The sequence below is a fragment of the Moschus berezovskii genome, chromosome 6 (assembly GCF_049115385.1).
Source record: "Moschus berezovskii isolate FMDL1 chromosome 6, NW_MosBer_1.0, whole genome shotgun sequence".
Lineage (NCBI taxonomy): Eukaryota > Metazoa > Chordata > Mammalia > Artiodactyla > Moschidae > Moschus > Moschus berezovskii.
This window is the reverse complement of record NC_142465.1, coordinates 28,316,693-28,335,866: the sequence shown is the minus strand read 5'-3', so window position 1 is coordinate 28,335,866 and position 19,174 is coordinate 28,316,693. Positions and strand designations below refer to the sequence as shown.

The 19,174-nt window shown below is 38.7% G+C and overlaps 1 protein-coding gene across 11 annotated transcripts in view; it reads left to right on the top strand.

Moving 5' to 3' along the window:
* CEP83 (centrosomal protein 83) overlaps nt 1–19,174 on the top strand; it is a 146,013-nt gene that overhangs the window by 31,934 nt on the left and 94,905 nt on the right. The gene's annotated exons all lie outside the window — the stretch shown is intronic.

Genomic DNA, 19,174 nt, shown 5'->3' with positions numbered 1-19,174 from the left:
AGGCTTTAGGGTGCCCAGGCTTCAGTAGTTGCGGCTCCCGGGTTCTGGAGCGCGGGCTCAGTAATTGTGTAACATAGGCTTAGTTGCATGTGGAATCTTTCCTGCCCTGGGATTGAACCAGTGTCCCCTGCATTGTAAGGAGGATTCTTTACCACTGGACCACCAGGGAAGCCCTGAATTCACTTATTTTAAATAGATAATATAAGCACACAGCAAAAAAATATTTAAGTACAATAAGGAATAAATTGTAAATTTTCTCATTTTTGTTTAGTTAGCTATTGTTAACATGTTTCACTGACCACCATGAATTCCTTGAGGGCACAAATATTCTTTTATTTCTGAACCCCTGTACTCAGCAAGGTATCTGGCGTAAAATAGGTACTTAGAAAATGTCCATAGTATTCTGAATATGGGCACGTTCTTCCTTGCTGAGAAGTCATTTTGACTTGATGGTCTGCATTATTTATCTCCTTCAGAGCCCTTTGAGTACCGCTCAGTAAGTACTGATTGTTTAATTCCTTTTTTTCTTCTTTTAAATAAATGGTTTTAAAATTAACCTTTATTGTGTACTTTTATCTCCGTTTTTTGGCTCTGAAAAATTTTATACATTTTTTCTGGCAGATTCTCAAATATGAAAATTGGATGCTTATGCTTATATTAGCCCCAATAAAAACATCAGTTGAAGTCCTAACACATTTTAAAATTTATTTAACTTTCCAGACTAGAGCATAAGTCTCAAGGAAATAGTTAAATCAGAATTTATTTAAAAAAAAAAACAAATAGTTTCCAGGATATGTTGTTGGATCTGTAGACAACCTTCATTTTGTGTTAGGAGCCATATGGTTAGGAGCTACCACCTTTTCTATTTCAGGAGAAATATGGGAGTGTGAGCACAGAAGACTTTGCAGCTCGCACAAAGGTATTAAGTACTCATAAATCTTTTGTAAAGTCCTCATATGTAATAGAGCCTACACAAAGAAATATGAAAATGAAGTATGGTTTGGGTAAGAGTCATCTTTGTTTTTCAGATCACAACTTTTCAGAGACTTTTATAATTTATTGCTAAGCATTTGAGGTTGACTGGTTACTATATCATACTTTACCAGAATTCTTTTGTGTGAATTAAGCTGTGTGGAGGCAGACAGTGCAATTATAAGAATAGAATAACATTTTAATTCAGTGCTTTGGTGGTTGATTGCTAACCACTCTAATACATATCTTCTTTCCTTCCTTTTTCCTTCCCCTCCCGTTTCTTTCTAAATTACAATTATAGGGCCTGGCACCTTACCAGGGCTTTGAAGGGTCTGCTCCCAGCTGCACTTCAGGTTTTGGCAGGATGTCAAGTTGTGACATTTTTTGTATACAAGACATCCTGGGATGGCCATCCAAAGGCTGGGTGACTAGTATAGATAGAATTCTCTCGAATTTTAAAGCAACTTATTTGAAATGTTTTGTTTATAAATGAAGTGATGCCCAGTGTGGGTTCTCCCTAGACTTTTAACCTTGGGGCATGTAGTTTTTAAAGCATTGTTTTGAAATGTTCAAAAGCATAGTATGTGCTTTTTAACGGAATGTGTTTTGGAAGCTTTCCATGATCATCAGCAGCTGTGCTTTTAGAATATTTTGAATTACCATCCTTTTGGGCAGACATTGTACCACTTCTTAAGAAATACAGCTCCTGTGTGAAAGTAAATATCATGTGTGGGTCTGTGGAGCTGGGACTGGTCTAAAGATGTAGTAGGAAGGACATGTACATGTGGTTTTGTGATAGTAATAGTTGCAAAGTTAGGAAGATGTATTTGGAGAAGGGTTGTGCTATGTCTTTTAAAAATTGCCTTTACAGAGGCTAGTTCATCTAATAAGTGCTTAACTGATTAATGGGCTGATCAAAATAATCTGCTTTACTTTTTATTATTGTTTGAATTACGTTCTTTTTATAATTTGCATTATGAACTTTTTATTTGGTAAACTCCTGATTCATGGGGTCGCGGAGAGTCGGACATGACTGAGCGACTGAACTGAACTGATATAATAGGAATTCTTTTATTGTATAGTTCAGGTGCCTGATGTATTTAGGTGGTCTGTGAGGAATTGATACCTGTCTGTTGGCTGGCTAAAATCAGAAAAGTTTGACTATGGTAAGAGTTTAAAACTGAAAGAAATTTACAGACTGGCTAAAATTCATTGTGAAAAAATAGACTGAAGAGAAAGCCAGTGTATTAATTACCTGTGGCTACCGTAACAATTTGCCACATATCAGATGGTTTAAAACAGCAACAAGTTATTCTCTTACAGTTTGGAGACCAGAAGTCTGAAATCAAGGGCCACTTTCCCTTTAAAGGTCCTAGGGCAGGGGTCCCCCAGTCCAGACCACACAGCAGGAGGTGAGCAGTGGGTGGGTGAGAAAGCGAAACTTTATCTATATTTGCAGCCTCTGCTCCTGTCAGATCACTGGTGGCATTAGAGTCTCATAGGAGCACAAACCCTACTGTAATGCTCTTGAATCATCCTGAACCACCACCCCCTACCCTCAGGTTGGTAGAAAAATTGTCTTCCATGAAACCAGTCCCTGGTGCCAAGAAGGTGATCAGTGCTCTAGAGGGAAAATCCTTTTCTTGTTTCTTTCAGCTTCCTGTGGTTTAAGGCATTCCTTGGTTTGTGACTACATTTCTCTGATCTCTGCTTTCTTGGTCATATTGCCTACTTTTGAGTCTTTTTCTTATAAGGATACATGTCATTGTATTTAGGGCCTACCCGTATAATCCAGGATAAGCGCCTCCTTTTAAGATCCTTAATTTAATCACATCTTTGGCCATTTAATGTTATTATAAGTTACAGAGATTAGGAAGTGACATACCATTTTTGGGGGCCAGCATTCAGCCCAATACAGAAGCCTCAGTTATTGAATATGGATGAGAAAAGTGAATTGAGGCTAAAGCAGCATTAGGATGGTGAACATACTCGTTTAGTATTTTTGAACTCATATGTACATGTGTTTTAGGTTTGGGGGTTATAAGTATGAGCAGGACATGTTTTCTTCCCCTGGGTGAAGTTACGTTGACTATGTTATATATACTAAAATAGAAGCTGGAAGGTGAAGTAATTATGTATGTTTGTAAGAGTCAAGAGATACTTCATGGAGGAAGTAATGCTTTACTGAACACGGTTTTGAAGATTGACTACACTGTATCAGAGTGTAAAGGGGTTGGAAAAGATGTTCAGGACAAAGAAATTACTATGCAGCCATGAAATTAAAAGACGCTTGCTCCTTGGAAGGAAAGTTATGACCAACCTTGATAGTATATTAAAAACCAGAGACATTACTTTGCCAACCAAGGTCCGTCTAGTCAAGGCAATGGTTTTTCCCGTGGTCATGTATGGATGTGAGAGTTGGACTGTGAAGAAGGCTGACCGCCGAAGAATCGATGCTTTTGAACTGTGGTGTTGGAGAAGACTCTTGAGAGTCCCTTATACTGCAAGGAGATCCAACCAGTCCATTCTAGAGGAGATCAATCCTGGATGTTCATTGGAGGGACTGATGCTAAAGCTGAAACTGCAATACTTTGGCCACCTCATGCGACGAGTTGACTCACTGGAAAAGACTCTGATGCTGGGAAAGGTTGGGGGCGGGAGGAGAAGGGGACGACGGAGAATGAGATGGCTGGATGGCATCACCGACTCTCTGGACATGAGTTTGAGTGTACTCCGGGAGTTGGTGATGGACAGGGAGGCCTGGCGTGCTGTGATTCATGGGGTCGCGGAGAGTCGGACACGACTGAGCAACTGAACTGAACTGAAGACATAGATGCTGGGAAGGATTGGGGGCGGGAGGAGAAGGGGACGACAGAGGATGAGATGGCTGGATGGCATCACCGACTCGATGGACATGAGTATGAGTGAACTCCGGGAGTTGGTGATGGACAGGGAGGCCTGGCGTGCTGTGGTTCATGGGGTTGCAAAGAGTCGGACACGACTGAGCGACTGAACTGAACTGAAGACATAGAGGTATGTCTTTTGTTTTCTCCTTTGCCTTTAGCTTCTCTTCTTTTCTCAACTTTTTGTAAGACCTCCTCAAACAACCATTTTGCCTTTTTGCACGTTTTTTCTTGGGGATGGTCTTGATCACTGCCTCCTGTACAATGTCATGAACCTCCTTCCATAGTTCTTCAGGCACTCTATCAGATCTAATCCCTTGAATATATTTGTCACTTCCACTTGTATAATCCTAGGGATTTGATTTAGGTCATACATGAATGGTCTAGTGCTTTTCCCTACTTTCTTCAATTTAAGTCTGAATTTGGCAAAAAGGAGTTCATGATCTGAGCCACAGTCAGCTCCCGATCTTGTTTTTGCTGGCTGTAAAGAGCTTCTCCATCTTTAACTGCAAAGAATATAATCAGTCTGATTTCAGTATTGACCATCTGGTGATGTCCATGTGTACAGTCTTCTCTTGTGTTGTTGTAGAGGGTGTTTGCTATGACCAGTGCATTCTTTTGGCAAAACTCTATGAGCCTTTGCTCTGCTTCATTCTGTACTCCAAGGCCAAACTTACCTGTTACTCCAGGTATCTCTTGACTTCCTACTTTTTCATTCCAGTCCCCTGTAATGAAAAGGACATCTTTTTTTGGGTATTAGTTCTAGAAGGTCTTGCAGGTCTTCATAGAACCATTCAACTTCAACTTCTTCGGCATTTCTGGTTGGGGCATAGACTTGGATTACTGTGATATTGAATGGTTTGCCTTGGAAATGAACAGAAATCATTCTGTCGTTTTTGAGATTGCATCCAAGTACTGCATTTCAGACTCTTTTGTTGACCATGATGGCTACTCCATTTCATCTAAGGGATTCCTGCCCACAGTAGTAGATATACTGGTCATCTGAGTTAAATTCACCCGTTCCAGTCCATTTTAGTTCACTGGGTCCTAGAATGTCTGTGTTTACTCTTGCCATCTCCTGTTTGACCACTTCCAGTTTGCCTTGATTCAGGACCTAACATTCCAGGTTCCTATGCAATATCGTTCTTTACAGCATCGAACTTTATTTCCATCATCAGTCACATCCACACCTGGATGTTGTTTTTGCTTTGGCTCCATCTCTTCATTCTTTCTGGAGTTATTTCTCTGCTCTTCTCCAGTAGTATACTGGGTACCTACTGACCTGGGGAGTTCATCTTTCAGTGTCTTATCTTTTTGCCTTTTCATACTGTTCATGGGGTTCGCAAGGCAAGAATACTGAAGTGGTTTGCCGTTTCCTTCTCCAGTGGACCACATTTTGTCAGAAAGAAATAGAGGAAAACAATAGGATGCAAAAGACGCGAGATCTCCTCAAGAAAGTTAGAGATACCAAGGGGACGTTTCATGCAAAGATGGGCACAGTAAAGGACAGAAATGATAAGGACCTAACAGAAGCAGAAGATATTAAGAAGAGGTGGCAAGAATACACAGAAGAACTGTACATAAAAGATCTTCATGACCCAGATAAGCATGATGATGTGATCACTCACCTAGAGCCAGATATTCTGGAATGCGAAGTCAAGTGGGCCTTAGGAAGCATCACTACAAGCAAAGCTAGTGGAGGCGATGAAATTCCAATTGAGCTATTTCAAATCCTAAAAGATGATGCTGTGAAAGTGCTGCACTCAACATGCCAGCAAATTTGGAAAACTCCTCAGTGGCCACAGCACTGGAAAAGGTCAGTTTTCATTCCAATCCCAAAGAAAGGCAATGCCAAAGAATGTTCAAACTACCGCACAATTGCACTCATCTCGTACTGTAGCAAAGTAATGCTCAACATTCTCCAAGCCAGGCTTCAATCATACGTGAATGGTGTACTTCCAGAAATTCAAGCTGGATTTAGAAAAGACAGAGGAACCAGAGATCAAATTGCCAATATCCATTGTGTTCGGACCAGCCCAACAACAAGCCGACCTGAGGGAGCGGTGCCGCATAAGAATAAGGAAAAATAAGACTCAGAAATAAAGAGGGGACCAGGGGCTGATGCCATTCGTAGGCAAAAGACCAGATCCTAATCCTGCGTGCCTTTTATTGTTAACATCTACTTCTTTGTAGATGTTGCTTGCTCTAGAGCTATCTGTTCTTTACAATCTCAGATCGAGGATAAAGATATACATTGCATATACAGTTCTCAGTGTCAAACTTTCAGGCGTTTCAGGACTCTGTTTAGGCCTTTCGCTAGTGCTGCCCTTTCTCAGCAACTCCCTCAAGGCTCTGGTTACGGGAACAGTCCCTAATGGTTTTCCATCAGTCACATCAATACTTCAGCATCTTGTTTTCAAGATGTCTTTGCATGATGTACTTTTTACTGCTCCCAGCCATTTGCCTGGGGGTGATGGGAAAGTCATTCTTATTTTTCAAAGAAGCCCTATTAATTATAGTATAGGCGTGTACATAACATATTCCCTACATATCCCCCTTTTTTATTTTTTGAAGCTTATTTTTGGTGATTATTGGCCAAAGCAATAGTCATAGAAGCCAAAGCTTCTATACTATTTGCCAATTGCCAATTTGTTAATTGCTGTTGTTGTCCGTTGACTTTCTTGGTGATTCGTCCTCAGACTATGTAGAAACAGGAAAAAAAGACATATAAAAATTAACATAAAATCAGCCATTGATCCTCTGATAGTTTTCCAGTGAGGAATGGGGTTTAATTGAGAAATCTCATCTGCTGCTGCATCCAGCAGATTAGATCCTTGCAAAAGGTGTAGTTTTTGAGACAAAGTTTCCAAGATATCTTTCCATGATGTACTTTTTACTGCTCCCAGCCCTTTGCTTGAGGATGATGAGAAAGTCATTCTTATTTTTCGAAGAAGCCCTGTTAATTATAGTACAGTCCTGTGCATAGCATGTTCCCTACATATTGGATCATTGAAAAAGCAAGAGAGTTCCAGAAAAACATCTACTTCTGCTATGTTGACTATGCCAAAAAGCCTTTGACTGTGTGGATCACAACAAGCTGTGGAAAATTCTTCAAGAGATGAGGATGCCAGACCTCCTTACTGTCCTCCTGAGAAATTTGCATGCAGGTCAAGAAATAACAGTTAGATCTGGACATGAAACAATAGACTGTTCCAAATTGGAAAAGGAGTACGTCAAGGCTGTATATCGTCACCCTGCTTATTTAACTTATATGCAGAGTACATCATGAGGAATGCTGGGCTGGAAGAAGCACAAGCTGGAATCAAGATTGCCAGGAGAAATATCAATAAACTCACATATGCAGATGACACCACCCTTATGGCAGAAAGTGAAGAACTAAAGAGCCTCTTGATGAAAGTGAAAGAGGAGAGTGAAAAAGTTGGCTTAAAGCTCAGCATTCTGAAAACAAAGATCATGGCATCTGGTCCCATCACTTCATGAAAAATAGATGGAGAAACAGTGGAAACAGTGGCAGACTTTGTTATTTTGGGCTCCAAAATCACTGCAGATGGTGACCGCAGCTGTGAAATTGAAAAACGCTTGCTCCTTGGAAGGAAAGTTATTAGCAACCTAGATAGCATATTAAAAAGCAGAGACATTACTTTGCCAACACAGGTCCGTCTAGTTGAGGCTATGGTTTTTCCAGTGCTGAGCACTGAAAAATTGATACTTTTGAACTGTGGTGTTGGAGAAGACTCTTGAGAGTCCCTTGGCCTGCCAGGAGATCAAACCAGTCAATCCTGAAGGAAATTGGTCTTGAATATTCATTGGAAGGACTGATGCTGAAGCTGAAACTCCAGTACTTTGGCCACCTGATGCGAAAAACTGACTAATTTGAAAAGACCCCGATGCTGGGAAAGATTGAGGGTGGGAGGAGAAGGGGATGACAGAGGATGAGGTAGTTGGATGGCATCTCTGACTCGATGGACATAAGTTTGAGCAAACTCTGGGAGTTGGGGATGGACAGGGAAGCCTGGCATGCTGCAGTCCATGGGGTCGCAAAGAGTCAGACATGACTGAGTGACTGAACTGAATTGAATTGCTATGGAGGGTTCCCCCAGTGGCTCCAGATGGTAAAGAATCTGCCTGTAATGTAGGAGACCCAGGTTTGATCCATTATACTCATATAAACTTGAAAATTTTAATGTGCCTCAGTTTTTCTTTTAACAACTGACAACAGCAAATGTTGGCCAAAATGTGGAGGGAAAAACTCTTACGTTGGTTGAAATGGAAAACGGTACAATTACTTTGAAAAAGATTTGTCAGTTTGTTATAAACATATACTCCATAATCTTGCAGTTCCACTTATATATTTACACCTCTCCCCAACTGAAAATATGTCCACAAAATGTCTTGTTACAAGCAACTTTATTCATAATAACTGGAAACAATCCAAATGCACATCAGTAAAAGAACAAAATGTGCTTTTGTTGTTTAAATATAACAGTGGAATACTTCCTTTGTGAGCTCATGGAATTGTACACTTAAAATTTATGCCTTTCATTATATGTAAATTTTAACCTTAAAAACAAAAACTGTAAAGAAACAGAAGAGAATTAGTAAAAGAAATAGTCCTTTACACATGTTATTGTGTATCCATGTGATGTCTGAAATTGTGGTACCCTCACAACCGTGAGGATAATTAAGACAACATTATGCTGGCAGAGCAGTGGAAAAGACCAGGGTCCTTGGTAATACTGAGACCAATTTTTGAATGAACGTTAAGAAATTTGCCTTTTAATGTATATTATCATATGTGAAATGAATCACCAGTTCATGGTCGATGCATGTTACAGGATGCTCGGGGCTGGTGTGCGGGGATGACCCAGAGGGAGGATAAGGGGAGGAGGGAGGTGGGAGGGGGGTTCAGGAGGGGGAACTTATGTACACCCGGGGCGGATTCATGTCAATGTATGACAAAACCAACCAATATAATACTGTAAAATAATTAGCCTCCAATAAAAAAAAAAAATTTTAAAAAAATTAGCATTTTAAAATTCAAAATTAAATCTGTTTAAAAAATGTTGATTATAAGAAAGTTTTTTTAAAAAGTACACATCTGAGTGATTTACAAAGCAAACCCCAGTGTAACCACCGAGATCAAGAGTTAGATTACTACCAGCCTTCCTCAGGTAACATTATCCTGACTTTGTGTTAATCACTTCCTTTTTTTTTTTTTTGAATTGTTTCACAACCCAGACATACCTAAGTGTATATTCTCTAAATCTCAATTTTGTCCTCTTTTCATTTTTTCTGAACTCTTGATGTCTGGAATAGATGAGTATATATTCTTTTGACTCTCTCTTTCATTTGAATAGTATATTTGTGATACTTAGAGTGTATAGCTTTTCATTGCCATATAGTACTAATTCCTTTATATCACAGTTTGTATCTTCAGCTGTTAATGGCAGTATGATTTGTTTCTAGGTTTCAGTTGGGAATAACACTGCTATGAACAGTATCCTGGTATACTTGTATTAATTACTCACATTTCAATTAGGTATATATTAAGTAGAAAATTGCTGAGTCATAATATATATTCATTTCTTTAACTTTAGATATTGCTTTGTTGTGCCGTCACTCAGTCATGTCTGACTTTGGGATCACGTGGACTGCAGCATGCCAGGCCTCCCTGTTCTTCATCATCTCCCAGAGTTTGCTGAAACTCATGACCATTGAGTCGATGATGCCATCCAGCCATCTCATGCTCTGTAGCTCCTTTCTCCTCCCACCCTCAATCTTTCCCAGCATCAGCATCTTTTCCACTGAGTCAGCTCTTTGCATCAGGTGGCCAAAGTATTGGAGCATCAGCATCAGTCCTTCCGGTGAATATTCAGGGTTGATTTCCTTTAGGATTAACCATAATGATCTCCTTGCAGTCCAAGGGACTCTTCAGTGTCTTTTCCAGCATCACGGTTGAAAAGCATCAATTCTTCAGCACTCAGCCATCATTATTGCCCAGCTCTCACATCTGTACATAAATACTGGAAAAAACAATGCTTTGGCTAGACAGGTCTTTGTCAGCGAAGCCTGGCTTTTTAGTACGCTGTCTAGGTTTGTCATAGCTTTTCTTCCAAAGAGCAAGTGTCTTTTAATTTCATGGCTATAGTCACTGTCTGCAGTGATTTTGGAGCCCAAGAAAATAAAGTCTCTCACTGTTTCCATCCCCCCCCCCCCATCTATTTGCCATGAAGTGATAGGACTGGATGCCATGATATCAGTATTTTGAATCTTGAGTTTTAAACCAGCCTTTTCACTGTCCTCTTTCACCTTCATCAAAAGACTCTTTAGTTCCTCTTTGCTTTCTACCATTAGGGTGGTGTCATCTGTATATCTGAGGTTATTGTTATTTCTCTCCGGCAATCTTGATTCCAGCTTGAGCTTCATCCAGCCTGGCATTTTCCATGATGTACTCTGTGTATAAGTTAAATAAGCAGAGTGACAATATACAACCTTGACGTCCTCCTTTCCTGATCTGGAACAAGTGTGTTTGTTGTTCCATGTCTGGTTCTGACTGTTGCTGCTTGACCTGCATACAGTTCCTCAAGAGGCAGGTCAGGTGGTCTGGTATTCCCATCTCTCAGAATTTTCCACGTTTTGTTATGATGTCAAAGGCTTTAGTGTGGTCAGTGAAGCAGAAGTAGATGTTTTTCTGGAATTTTCTTGCTTTTTCTGTGATCCAGTGGATGTTACCAATTTGATCTCTGGTTCCTCTGCCTTTTCTAAATCCAGCTTGAATATCTGGAAGTTCTCGTTTCATGTACTGTTGAAACTTAGCTTGAACGATTTTGAGCATTACTTTGCTAACATGTGAAATGAGTGCAATTGTGTGCTAGTTAGAACATTCTTTGGCATTGCCCTTCTTTGGGATTGAAATGAAAACTGACCTTTTCCAGTTCTGTGGCCACTGCTGAGTTTTCTGAATTTGCTGGCATATTGAGTGCAGCACTTTAATAGAAAAGATACACCCATCTGAATGTAGCGTTCCAAAGAATAGCAAGGAGAGATAAGAAGTCCATCTTAAGTGAACAATGCAAAGAAATAGAGGAAAACAGTAGAATGGGAAAGACTAGCGATCTCTTCAGGAAAATTAGAGATACCAAGGGACCATTTCATGCAAAGATAGGCACAATAAAAGACAGAAACTTTATGGACCTAACAGAAGCAGAAAATATCAAGAGGTGGCAAGAATACCCAGAAGAACTGCACCAAAAAGGTCTTAATGACCTAGATGACTACGATGGTGTGATCACTCACCTAGAGTCAGACATTCTTGAGTGTGAAGTCAAATGGGACTTAGAAAGCATCACTACGAACAAAGCTAGTGGAGGTGATGGAATTCCAGCTGAGCTACTTCAAATTCTAAAGATGATTTTATTAAAGTGCTGCACTCAGAATGCCAGCAAATTTAGAAAACTCAGCAGTAACCACAGGACTAGATACTGCTTGGTTTTCCCCAAAGTGGATATACTATCACTTGTCTCTTCTGTTTTCTCCAAACTTACTATCATCAGTCTTTTTGGTTTTCTCATTGTAATTTTATAAGAATTCCTACACATATTCAGTTCAGTTCAGTCACTCAGTCGTGTCTGACTCTTTGTGACACTGTGGGGTACAGCTCATCAGGCTTCCCTGTCCATCACCAACTCCCAGAGCTTGCTCAAACTCATGTCCATTGAGTTGGTGATGCCATCCAACCATCTCATCCTCTGTCGTCCTCTTCTTCTGCCTGCAATCTTTCCCAGCATCAGGGTCTTTTCCAGTGAGTCAGTTCTTTGCATTAGATGGACAAAGTATTGGAGCTTCAGCATCAGTCCTTCCAATGAATATTCAGGACCGATTTCCTTTAGGATGGACTGGTTGGATCTCCTTGCAATCCAAGGGACTCTGAAGAGTCTTGTCCAGCACCACAGTTCAAAAGCATCAGTTCTTCGGTGCTCAACTTTCTTTATAGTCCAGCTCTCACATCCATACATGACTACTGGGAAAACCATAGCGTTGACTAGACAGACTTTTGTCTGCAAAGTAATGTCTCTGCTTTTTACTATGCTGTGTAGGTTGGTCATAGCTTTTCTTCCAAGGAGCAGGTGTCTTTTAATTTCATGGCTGCAGTCACCATCAGCAGTGATTTTGGAGCCCCAAAAATAAAGTCTCTCACTGTTTCCATTGTTTCCCCATCTATTTGCTGTGAAGTGATGGGACTGGATGCCATGATCTTAGGTTTCTGCATGTTGAGTTTTAAGCCAGGTTTTCCACTCTCCTCTTTCACTTTCATCAAGAGGCTCTTCAGTTCTTCGCTTTCTGTCATAAGGGTGCTGTCATCTGCATAGCTGAGGTTATTGATATTTCTCCTAGCAATATTGATTCCAGCTTGTGCTTCATCCAGCTTGGCATTTCGCATGATGTAATAATTCCTACACATTAGTACATTAAAAAGATAATTCAGAAGAAATAGGACAAAAGATTCAAAGAAAGATTTCATAACATAAAAGAAGATATCAAGAGGACCCATGAACAAAGAATATCTTTAAAATATTCTGTTGCTGGTATGTAGAATGCAGTTAGTTTTTGTGTGTTAATCTCCTTAACAGTCTTACTTCCTTCCTCTAATCATTTCTCTGTGAATTCTTCTGTACTTTATATATATACTATCAGAACTTCTGTATATAACACAGGTTTTTTTTCTTTCCTTTTTTTTTTGACCTTTTATACCTTGTCTTTTTCCAGATCTTCAGTACAAAGTTGGGTAAAATTTGTGATAATGGGCATCCTTGTCTTATTAATCAGATTCTCAAAGGCAAGCATTGAAGATTTTGAAATCAAGAGTGAAATCAAGGTTTTTACTGTATTCTTCTTGAACACACCTTGTATCAAATTGATGTGCCTTTCAGTTCCCGGTTTGCTTTAAGTTTTTTTAAATTGAGTTGAAATTGATACAACAAAATTAGCCATTTGAAATTGTGCAATTCAGTGGCATTCAGTACATTCATGATGTTGTACAACTACCACTTCTAGTTTCAAAACATTTTTATCACCTTCAAAGAAAACTCTGTACCCATTAAGCAGTCATTCCCTATTCCCTACCCCAAGCTCTTTGCAGCCACCAATCTACTTTGTCTCTATGGATTTACCTATTTTGGATAATCATATAACTGGAATCAAACTTTGACACAAATGGTAGGTGTTTTATTTTCTTACAAGTCCCTGAGCATCTGTTATTTTAGTCTATTGTCTTTTCAAAGTGAGTAATTTCTTTTCTAGTTAATTCTTTGTTCTTTATCTTCTCATACTCTTGAACTCATACTTAGATTTTTATTTGGTCATTGTATTTTTAATTTCTAAAATTTCCACTTGGTTCTTCTTTATATCTTGAATTCTTTGTTGAGACATTTGTTTGTTGTGATTTTCTTTTTTCATGTATTTCAAGCTTGTTTTGTGACTGCTCACTGAAGCATTTTAATCATAACTTCTTTAAAATCTTTGTCAGATAGCTTTAACATCTCTGTCATCTCAGTGTTGGCATCTTACACTTGTCTTTTTACATTTGAGATCTTTCTCATTCTGGATGTGACAGTGATTTTCTTCTGAAACCTGGAACTTTGGGGTTTATGTTAATGAGACTTTGGATTCTACTTGAATCTGTTTTAGCTGGCTTTTCCTGACATCTCTCTGGTGGGGGAGAAAGAGAGGAAATACTATCTCATTATTGCCATTTGGGGATGAAAGTCCAGATTTTCCATTTAGCCTCTGTTGACACCTGAGTTTTGGAAGATTATCATTTTGTTGTTGGGTGGCAAGGACTGCTGGCTTCTCACGTGGTCTCTGCTGACACAGCAGAAGGGTAGCCTTGTTACTGCTGAGTGTAGTGCCAGTCCTAACTCTCCACTCGGCCTTCTCTGGCAGCACTTAAGCAGATTGAGGGATGTGCTAATGCTTACTCTTGGTGGAGTGAAAGTTCAGGTGACCCATGTGGTCTCCATTGACATTCAGGACCTTGAGGGTTAACTACTTTTCAGCAGAGACGAAAATCCCAACTTCCTAATTGCTTGTGTATCATCCCTGATAGGGTATTGGGATTACAGCCTGGCCTTGGCTTTTGCTTGTGTGGAAGTGATAGAACCACAACTTTTTCCATAGTATTTGCTTTAAAAATTTTTTTTTGTCTTGCTGGGCTTCCCCTTTCTTGTTTGTTTGGCTAAAGAACAGGGTTAAAACATTTTGTGGGATTCGGGGAGTTGTCTGAACTCATTGCCAGCTTCTTCACTTCCAAGTTGGTCATAAATTAGGAAAAAAAAAAATCCAGGGAGCCTGCCAATGTGTTGGTCCTTTTGTCCCAGGGTTCTTAGCTGATCTTCCTCCTAGTCTCCATTTTTCAGAGTCATGTTATGTATGTCATATATATAACATTTGAGACTTTTAGTTGTATTACTGTGTTTAGGGAAATGTACATCTGCTCCATCTTCCTGGAAGCAAATATCTTTATCCCTCAAGTTTTAATAATTGATTTTCCTTTGGTTCTAAATATTTTCCGACTTTTAAGTGACTTTAGTTTGTAACTTATTTAGAAATGTTTTCTTTCTAAGCATATGTAACTTTTCCAGTTATCTTTTTGTATTTTAGTTTAATTATAATATAGTCAGAAAACATATTCTGTATAATTTTTTTTTAATGTGAGATACTTATAAGATCCAGCATGTTCAGTTCAGTCTCTCAGTCGTGTCCGACTCTTTGCGACCCCATGGACTGCAGCACGTCAGGCCTTCCTGTCCATCACCAACTCCCGGAGCTTACTCAAACTCATGTCCATTGAGTCGGTGATGCCATCCAACCATCTCATCCTCTGTCATCCCCTTCTCCTCCCACCCTCAATCTTTCCCAGCATCAGGGTCTTTTCAAATGAGTCAGCTCTTTGTATCAGGTGGCCAAAGGATTAGAGTTTCAGCATCAGCATCAGTCCTTCCAGTGAACATTCAGGACTGATTTCCTTTAGGATGTACTGGTTGGATCTCCTTGCAGTCCAAGGGACTCTCCAGAGTCTTTTCCAACACCACAGTTCAAAAGCATCAATTCTTTGGCACTCAACTTTCTTTATAGTCCAACTCTCACACCCATACATGACTACTGGAAAAGCCATAGCCTTGACTAGACGGACCTTTGTTGGCAAAGTAATGTCTCTGCTTTTTAATATGCTGTCTAGGTTGATCAAAACTTTTCTCCCAAGGAGTAAGCGTCTTTTTATTTCTTGGCTGCAATCACCACATGCAGTGATTTTGGAGCCTGGAAAAATAAAGTCTGCTACTGTTCCCACTGTTTCCCCATCTGTTTGCCATGAAGTGATGGGACCAGATACCCATCTTTGTTTTCTGAATGTTGAGCTTTAAGCCAACTTTTTCACTCTCCTCTTTCACTTTCATCAAGAGGCTCTTTAGTTCTTCTTCACTTTCTGCCGTAAGGGTGGTATCATCTGCATATCTGAGGTTATTGATATTTCTCCCAGTAATCTTGATTCCAGCTGGTGCTTCATCCAGCCCAGCGTTCCTCATGATGTACTCTGAATGTAAGTTAAATAAGCAGGGTTACAGTATACAGCCTTGACGTGCTCCTTTTCCTATTTGGAACCAGTCTGTTGTTCTATGTCCAGTTTTAACTGTTGCTTCCTGACCTGCATACAGGTTTCTCAAGCGGCAGGTCAGGTGGTCTGGTTTTCCCATCTCTTTCAGAATTTTCCACAGTTTATTGTGATCCACACAGTCAAAGGCTTTGGCATAGTCTTATAGTCATTTATAAATGATCCAGCATGTGGTCATTTATAAATGTTCCATGCATGCTTATAAGGAATGTGTTCTATACTTACTGGGTACAGTTTTCTATAAATGTCAGGTCAGGTTGGTTAATTATGTTGTTTAGATTGTTTGTATTCTTGCTGATAATTTTTTTCTGCCTGTTCTATTAGTTACCAAGAATAGTGGCTAAATTCTCTCCCTAAGATTGTGAATTTGTCTGTTTTTCCTTGTAGTTCTGACTGTCTCATTTGTTGTATGTAAATTAAAATTGTCACATTTTTTTGGTGTACTTAACCTTTTATTATGAATGTGTCTTTTCATCTTTACTAGTATTTTTTGTCTGAAAATCAACTTTATTTGCTTATTAATATTAGTTCTAATATCTCTTTTGATTAATGTTTATATTATTTTCTCTCATTTTAATTTCAACCTTTCCGTGCCCTTGTGTTTTTAAAAATGGCTTATAAAAAAGGCATGTGGCTATATTTTTCCTTTTAAATTTCTCTTTTATGTTGAGAAACCCTTTTTTAGTGTTTTAGTAATTTTAATTTTGCCACCCTTTTAGCACTCTTTAATGATTATCCCAGAGAAAGATTCATCAAACTTTTATTATGAAGAACTAGATAGCAGATACTTTATGTTCTTATGCATAGTATCTGTTATGCATTCTTTTACCCCTCCCTCCTTCATTCCTTATAGAGCTGTTTTAGATTTATGTCAGAATTGAGCAGAAAGTACAGGGGGTTCTCATGTACCCGTTCAGTTCAATTCAGTTCAGTCGCTCAGTCGTGTCCGACTCTTTGCGACCCCATGAACCACAGCACACCAGGCCTCCCTGTCCATCACCAACTCCTGGAGTTCACTCAAACTCATGTCCATCGAGTCGGTGATGCCATCCAGCCATCTCATTCTCTGTCGTCCCCGTCTCCTCCTACCCCCAATCCTTCCCAGCATCAGAGTCTTTTCCAGTGAGTCAACTCGTCGCATGAGGTGGCCAGAGTATTGGAGTTTCAGCTTTAGCATCAGCCCTTCCAATGAACACCCAGGACTGATCTCCTTTAGAATGGACTGGTTGGATCTCTTTGCAGTCCAAGGGACTCTCAGGAGTCTTCTCCAACATTACAGTTCAAAAGAATCAATTCTTTGGCGCTCAGATTTCTTTATGGTCCAACTCTCACATCCATATATGACTACTGGAAAAACCGTAGCTTTGACTAGACAGACCTTTGTCGGTAAAGTAATGTCTCTCCTTTGTAGTATGCTGTCTAGGTTTGTCATAGCTTTTCTTCCAAGGTTGACTATAATTTTCTTCCAGTTGACTATAATTTAGTCTATTTCTAGACCCTCTATTCTGTTCCGTTGATCCATTTGTCTATTCTTTGGCCAATATAATATTGTCTTGATTATTGTTGCTTACATAATAAGACTTGAAGTTGGGTAGTGTCAGTTCTCCAACTTTGTTCTTTAATTTTGTGTTGACTGTTCTGGATCTTTTGCTTCTTCATATAAATTTTAGAATCACTTTATTGATATCTACATAGTAACTTGTTGAGATTGTGTTGAATATGGCAGTCAAATTGGGAAGAACTGACTTCTTGGCCATATTTAGTCTTCTAATCCATGAACATAAAATATTTTATTATTGATGCGATTCTTTGACTTCTTTCATCAAAGATTTGTAATTTTCCTCATATAAATCTTTGTTTGAAACCATGCTTTTTAAAAGTTAATTCATTAGGCTGTGCTGGGTCTTACTTGCAGGACTCTGGATCTTTGATCTTCCTTGCAGCATGCAAGGTCTTTAATTGTGGCATGTGGGATATTTTAATGGGGACATGTGGGTTTGGTTCCTTGACCAGGAATTGAAGGCAGGCCCCCTGCATTGGGAACATGGAGTCTTAGCCATTGGACCACTAAGAAATTTCCCCCTCATATAAATATTATACATATTTAGTTAATTTTATACCTGTTTATTTTGGGGTGGGTGTTAATGTAAATGTATTGTTTTAAGTTTCAGTTTCTGTTTATTGCTGATGTAAGAAAGTGATTATTTTTTTATTTTAACCTTCTGTAGTTTTGCTATAATTTCTTGTTAGTTTTTGAAATTGTTCAATTCTTTTGTATCTCCTTCATAGACGATCATGTCCTCTGCAAACAAAGATTATTTTATTTCTTCCTCTTCTTTCTTTATGCCTTTTATTTCCTTTTCTTATTGCACTAGCTTAGGCTTCCATCCAGTACAGTTTTGATAAGGAGTGGTAAGAGGAAACAGCCTTGCTTGTTCTTGATCTTACTGGGAAAGCTTCTGGTTTTTTTTTACCCCCACCATTAGGTATGTGCTGTTAGCTGTAGATTTTTTGTAGATGTTCTTTATCAAATTGAGGAAGTATCACTTATACTTAATTTGCTGAGAGTTTTTATCACGAGTAGATGTTGGACTTTGTCAAATTTTTTTTTCATATATTTCTATGATCATGTGATTTTTCTGCTTTTAATCTGTTGATATAATGAATTATAGTAATTGTTTTTTTTTTAATATTGAACCAGCCTTGCATGACTGGAATAAATCCTGTTTGGTCATGGTGTATAGTTCTTTTCATATATTGTTTGATTTGATTTACTAATATTTTGTTAAGGATTTTTTACAGCTATTTTCATTCTTTTTTTTTTTTTAACTCTTAAAAAAGGAGAAAGCATTTTTAGCTTAGGCCATACACAAGCAAAGGCTACTGACCAACTTTAGCCCATGGACTGTAGTTTGCCAATCCATTTCCTTTACAATATGCATCCTTGAATATATTGATACTTTTACCCTCTCCCATACAGTGCAAGGGCTCTATTATACTTGTAGTTCTACCTTTATTGACTTATATTCCATGTTATATCATGTTCTATATGTTAAAATACGTAAAATATTATTTTATGCAATTAATATTCAGTTAGAATTATGCACATATTTATAGTTTTCCTTTATATTCCTTTCTTTCTGCATTGTCAAGTTCATATCTAAGAATTTTCCTTGTGTGTGAAAACTCTCTTGCTGTTTCTTTAGTGTACATCTTTTGGGATAAATTGTTCTGTTCCTCTGGAAATGTCTTCATTTTACCATCATTCATCGAAGTTGTAGTATTGCTATATTAATGGAATGTTAGTTTGGCAGTTTTCTTTCAGCATTGTACGTTGTATTCTTACCATCACTGTTGAAGTCAGTTCTGTCATTTTGTTGTTCTGTTTGAAGGTATTTCGTCTTTTTCTGCTAATATTTTCCCTTTATTTTTGTTTTTTTAGTTGTCTTAATGTGTAGGTGTAGATTTCTTAGTTATGTGCTTGGGAGTTGTAGGACTTTTTTGAATCTGAGAGTGGATACCTTTCATCAGTTTGGGGATTGTCAGCTTTTTTTTTTTTTTTTTTTTGAGGTATTGTTTCTGCTCTATTCTCTCCTCTCTTTCTGGGACT